Source organism: Capsicum annuum, unplaced genomic scaffold, assembly GCF_002878395.1.
Source record: "Capsicum annuum cultivar UCD-10X-F1 unplaced genomic scaffold, UCD10Xv1.1 ctg4748, whole genome shotgun sequence".
Classification (NCBI taxonomy): Eukaryota; Viridiplantae; Streptophyta; class Magnoliopsida; order Solanales; family Solanaceae; genus Capsicum; species Capsicum annuum.
In genome coordinates, this window is record NW_025855126.1 from 2048211 (window position 1) to 2054434 (window position 6224).

Here is a 6224-nt window from a genome sequence, read left to right on the forward strand (position 1 = left end):
CTTCTATGGAGAGCAACACAACCCTCTTTAAGTGAAAATTAAAACATTTTCACATAACCCATGTATTAACCAAGGAGTCATCCATTAAGGTATTTACCAAATGGTATCGTCATACCAATAAAACTCGCAACTCAATTCTATTATGCCATTCCAAACCAATTAGCCAAATAGACTCCAAACTTTAAATTTTGAAACTAGTATCTAACCATCAAGGCCTTCCAAATCCATTTTTATCTATTTAGCCATTAATGCAGTGCAATAGTTTTGTAAATTAAGAAAAACCATATAATTATCCATCTTTCAAAACTAATTATGCAAATGGGTTGATGTTAATACCAATTCTAAACTAAAAACCCTAATTTTGGCAGAATCCATGACCCCATCCCATTGACCATTCCCATGCATTTAATTAGTTCAAAAACCACAATTTAAAGCATGAATAACAATTCCAAAACCATGGGGAAACCAACCAAGCAACAACCATTTAAAACCCTCAGCCCATTATTCAAAACCCAACAATTAAATTCACATAAACCATGATTAAACACATGCTTTTAGATAAAAAAAAATTAAGGAAGAGGTACATGTATTAGAGAAAAAACCATAATTTGAAACTTAGGTGCTTAATCCTTAGAAACCCTTTTCTTGCTCTTGATTGGGAATTTAAGAAGAAGAGTCCTGTATTAATTTTGTTAAGAAATGAAAATAAGGCCAATGGAATGGTGTTAAGTCATAGGTAATAGTGGAATAAGGGGAAAAGACCATAATTTCCTTAATGAAAATGGGTAAAAAAATATTACTCCCAGTTGCTATGGGGCCGGTAATGACTCATGATGACTGGTCACTAATTATCTCCAAAACTCGTAGCCTGGGCATTAACTCAGGACCACCTATACTTGTTTGATAACAAGTCACACCCTATAAATCGTGACCTCACCCTATGAATCATGAGGGCCAAATTCGAAACCAACTAGAAATACTAGCCCATTTTACTGGTCAGACTATGAGTGGGGACCTAGAACTCATGGCGACTGGGTACGACTCATCATTAGAGTCATTACCTTGGCAGTAAGGGTAAAATCAAAGAAATATTTAGAGGAAAAACATAGGGTATTACACCATTTGATTGTTTTTTCTCTAAGCACAAGATCAAACATAGAATCCAACCATTTGCATCATGAATAAGCATGAACTTCACATATATAACATTTAAGTGTAACACTTACTTAAAAATGGAGAATTAGGTTTTTGGGTTCCTTAGAATGACAGTGCCTTTGTTCTTGAAAGAAAAAGCTTTTGGAGAGATTTAACTTTGAATTTGATGTCAGAGGAGGATTTAGGGATGAATTCTAGGAGTTTAAGAGCGGTTATGGGAATGGAGGGAGTCATACACATTTAAAATTGAAAGCTCAGTCAATTATGAGGATTAAATCCCTTTTATTATATGTGAATTAGGTTGGGTCAACCAATTGGGTCTGTGATGTCAGGATTGACAATGAATTATGGACACCAATCATAGCCACTAGCTACGAGTCGTAGACTCCCTCCATTAAGAGTTGAAAACTTACCTGTGTCTCCAGTCATGACGACTAAAGGTAATGATTCGTTGTCACTGACAATGACTCATTCTGCGAATCTTTATGACTATGGAGAGTATTTACCTTGGATGTGTCAGAGCTACGGCTCTATACGGCTCTGGTGAAGAGTCATAGGGCGTCCATATGACTCATAGGGTTCTTCATAGGGACCTAGAAACCAAAAAATCTTTTGGTCTTTTTCTGCAATTTCCTGCCCTGTACATTAAACATAATTTAACCTAAAATATAATAAGTACAAAACATGGGTTGCCTCTCACGCAGTGCTTGATTTAACATTGTATCACGACGTGGCTATGTTGGATACTCAAAATTCACAAACTAGACCATGGGTTGCTTCCTATGCAGTGCCTAATTTATCATCGCTGCACGACACAATTGGTTTGGTTACTCAGACTTCACCAAGGCTCATATCAATACAAACTTCCACCTCATCAGTGTATCCCATATAGTGCTTGAAAGGTTTCCCATTCACCTTGAACGAGGCTTCACCATCATATTTAAGCTCCATAGCACCATACGGGAACGTCCTAACCACGGTGAATGGTCCATAACACCTAGAGTTCAACTTGCCAGGAAATCAAGAAGTATTGAATTATATAACAAGACCATATCATAAGGATCAAACACCCTTTTCTTGATCTTCTTGTCATGATACAACTTTATCTTTTCTTTGAATAGATTAGAACTCTCATATTCTTGAAGTTGAAATTCATCCAACTCATTAACCTTTCTCATCCTTAAATTAGCTACATCACACCACTCTAAAGTGAGCTTTTTAAATGCCCATAGTTCCTTATGCTTAAGTTAGACTAGCAAGTGGCATACCTTTACATACATAATATAATTTGGATAAGAACCTATAGGGGTCTTAAAAGCTATCTGATAGGCCCATAGAGCATCGCCTAACTTCCTTGACCAATCAGTCCTATTGGTATTCATAGTCTTCTCCAATATGGACTTGACCTCACGGTTGGAGACCTCAACCTGCCCACTAATTTGTGGATGGTAAGGTATTTCCACCTTATGCTTCACACTATATTTTTCAAGCAGGGCCTTAAACAGGCAATTACAGAAGTAAGATCCACCATCACTAATAATGGCATGTGGAGTGCCAAATCGAGAAAAAATGTTTTTTTTCAAGAATAGAGTGACACTTTAACTCTCATTATTAGGAAATGCAACCACCTATACCCACTATAGAACATCATCAACTGCCACTAGAATATACCTTATCCCAAAAGAACTTATAAATGGACTTTTGAAATTAATTCCCTACATATCAAACAACTCTAACTCCAAGATTGGTGTCATAGGGAGTTCATGTTTCTGTGAAATATTACCTTGTCGCTGTACTAATCATATATTGAGAAAAATCATGAGCATCCTTGTAGATATTAAGCCAATAGTACCCATATTAAAGAATTGTGTGGACTATATGTGTACCACCATGATGACCCCCAACTGGCAATTATTGACAAGCCTCAAGAATGCTCATCATCTCTAACTTAGGAATACGTCTCTAAGTAACTCCATGCCCTCAAACCTAAAAAGGATAAGGCTCATCCCATAAAAAATTTCTCACCTCATGCATGAACTGCTTGTTCTACTGGAATAATAAGTCTTTTGGGACGATCACTTTCCCAAGAGTTGGCAAAATCAGCAAACCAGGGGAGTAAGTCTTGAGATGCTGCCAAGACATGCTTATCTGGAAAAGCATCATCTATATCATGCTCATCCCCCTAATTTAAGAATTTCCTTCTCCTCGAGGTAAGATAAGTGATCTACAACCTGGTTCTCTGTAACTTTTTGATCTTTCACCTCAAACTAAAATTCCTACAATAAGAGTACCTAAAGAATCAACCTTGGCTTAGCATCTTTAATCCACATTAAAGATCTCAATGCTTCATGATGTTCATGAACAATGACTTTGGTCCCTATCAAATAAGGTCAGAATTTTACAAAATCAAAAACTACCATGAGTAACTCATGCTTAGTGTGTAATTTTTCTACGTGGAGTTTAATGCTTAGATGGAATAGTATATAGGGTGAAGAATATTCTCAAGTCTTTAGCCTAGGAAAACTCCAAAGGCCACACCACTAGCATCCCACATCACCTCAAAGGGTGAGGTCTAATCAAGGGACACAATAATGGGAGCCGAGATCAGCCAGTACTTAAAGCATTCAAAGGCACTGAGACATACCTCATCAAACGAACTTTACCTCCTTCTATAAAATCTTGCATAAACGATTAAAAGTTTTAGGAAATTCCTTGATGAACCTCCTATACAACACAACATGACCCAAGAAGCTTCGAATATCCTTAACTGAAACTAGTGGAGGAAATTTTTCAATTACTTCTATCTTTGCCTTATCCACCTTAATACCCCTTCTTAAGTTGTGACTGAAAATAGTACCCTTTTTCACCATAAAATGACATTTTTCCCAATTTAACACCAGATTGTACTCCTCATATCTCTAGATTGTGTTGGCCAAATGAGTAAGGCAATCATCAAATGAGTTCCCGGCTACCAAAAAGTCATCCATGAATACCTATATAGTGTCCTTTACCATACCAAAAAACATCGATGTCATATATCATTAGAAGGTAGCATGAGCATTGCAAAGTCCGAATAGCATTCTCTTGAATGCTAAAGTCCCATATAGATAAGTAAAAGTAGTCTTCTTTTAGTCTTTGGGAGCTATAGAAATCTGATTATGACCTAAATACCCATCAAAGAATATAGTACCAACCCCTACCTGCAAGTCTTCTTAGCATCTAATCCATAAAAAACACAGGAAAATGGTGTTTTTGATTCCAAGTGTACAATTTTTTGTAGTCTATGTACACTCTCCATCAGGTAATTAGTCTCATGGGCACAACCACGGTGATCCCACCCTTCTTAGGTACACATTGAACTTGGTTAACCCACTTGATATCCATAATAGGGTAAAACACTCTCGCATCTAACTACTAAATAATCTTTTTCTTTACTACCTCTTACATAGAAGGGTTTAAATGATGTTGGTGCTCTATTGTGGGAAAAAAATCTGGTTCGAGATGAACTTTATATGTACAAATCCTGAGTCAAATCCCCATAATGTCTGGAATAGTCCATCCAATAGGCCTTTTGAATCTCTGCAACACTGATATCAACACCTCAACATGTGCATCTAATAAATAAGCAGCAATAATGACCGATAAGATATTATCAGCCCCCAAAAATGCATAGTGCAAGGGAGATGGAAGGGCTTCCAATCCAAGATCGGTGGCTCCTCAATAGATGGACAAGCAGGCAGAGTTTCTCTATTCTTCAAATCAAGATCTAATTATTTGGAGCATAAAAATAAGAACCTCTATCATACAATGCGCTCACCATCTCATCATACTCATCAAAACCATCACTGTCAAAGTTCATGATAGCTACCATCAGTTCTTCAACCCTAGGTCTCTTCTCAATAGGTACTATTAATAAATCAGTATCAATAGCATCTAATATAGACATGACCTAGATATCCTTTGGCTGATACATTGATTGACATATATTAAAAGTTACTTGTTTATTATTAAGCCTAAACTTCACCAGTCATATCTCAATATTGACCAATGCCCTACCCATAGCTGGAAAGGGCCTACCAAAGATAATAGGGACTCTGAAGTCCACCTTACACTCAAGGATCACAAAATCAATAGAAATATAAAGGATTCCACCTTTACCAACCCATAAGATAATATGGCAACTAGTTTCTACATATTAAGGACAACCATAACAACCTCATAGATGTCATTTAGGGTGCCCCCAACCCCAACTACTTGTATACCACTAATGGCATTAGATTGATACTATCTTCCAAATCATATAGAGCTCAAAAGAAGCTGAAAAAACCAATAGTAAATAGAATAGAGAATGCCCCAAGGTTTTCCTTCTTCTTTACCAAATATCGAGAAGCAATATACTATAATAGTGCATATTATCAGCGTTCTCAATTGTCACCATCCACTTCTTAGTAACCAAATCTTTTATGAGCTTTTCATAGACTGCCATCTACTCCAGTGCTTTCACAAGAGGAATATTAATAAAATGTTCCTTCAACATGTGTATCCTACAATAACTTAAACATTGACTAACTTAGAATTTCCAAGAGTATCACCATACCATGAGTTCACACTATCTAGTGCTTCAACTTTACTTTCTATTAGCTCAATCTTTAAATATTCAAACTTAGATTCTAACACTTATCATGGATATTCCTCAAACCTTTAAGGAACCATACTAACTTCCTTCATAGCCTACTAATATCACATCTCTAAACTTATATTTCTCCCTAAACCATGAGAATTACAACTACACCAACATCAATAATATATAATATTAAATCACCAACATAAATTCTTGCATACACTATTTCAAGTCTACTGATTTAAATTTTCATACAACTAGCCCCATGAATGCAAAATCTACTGAATTTAGATAACACTATCCCCACTTTACTGCTGCTAAACTTCTAGATTCATTCTCCTAACTCTAGGTCATATACTATCATAGGATTCTGAGGAGGGATCTGAGGGCATATCTGACTTTAGATTAGTGTACGAGTTTTCATGATCATGAATGAAATCCTTAAAAC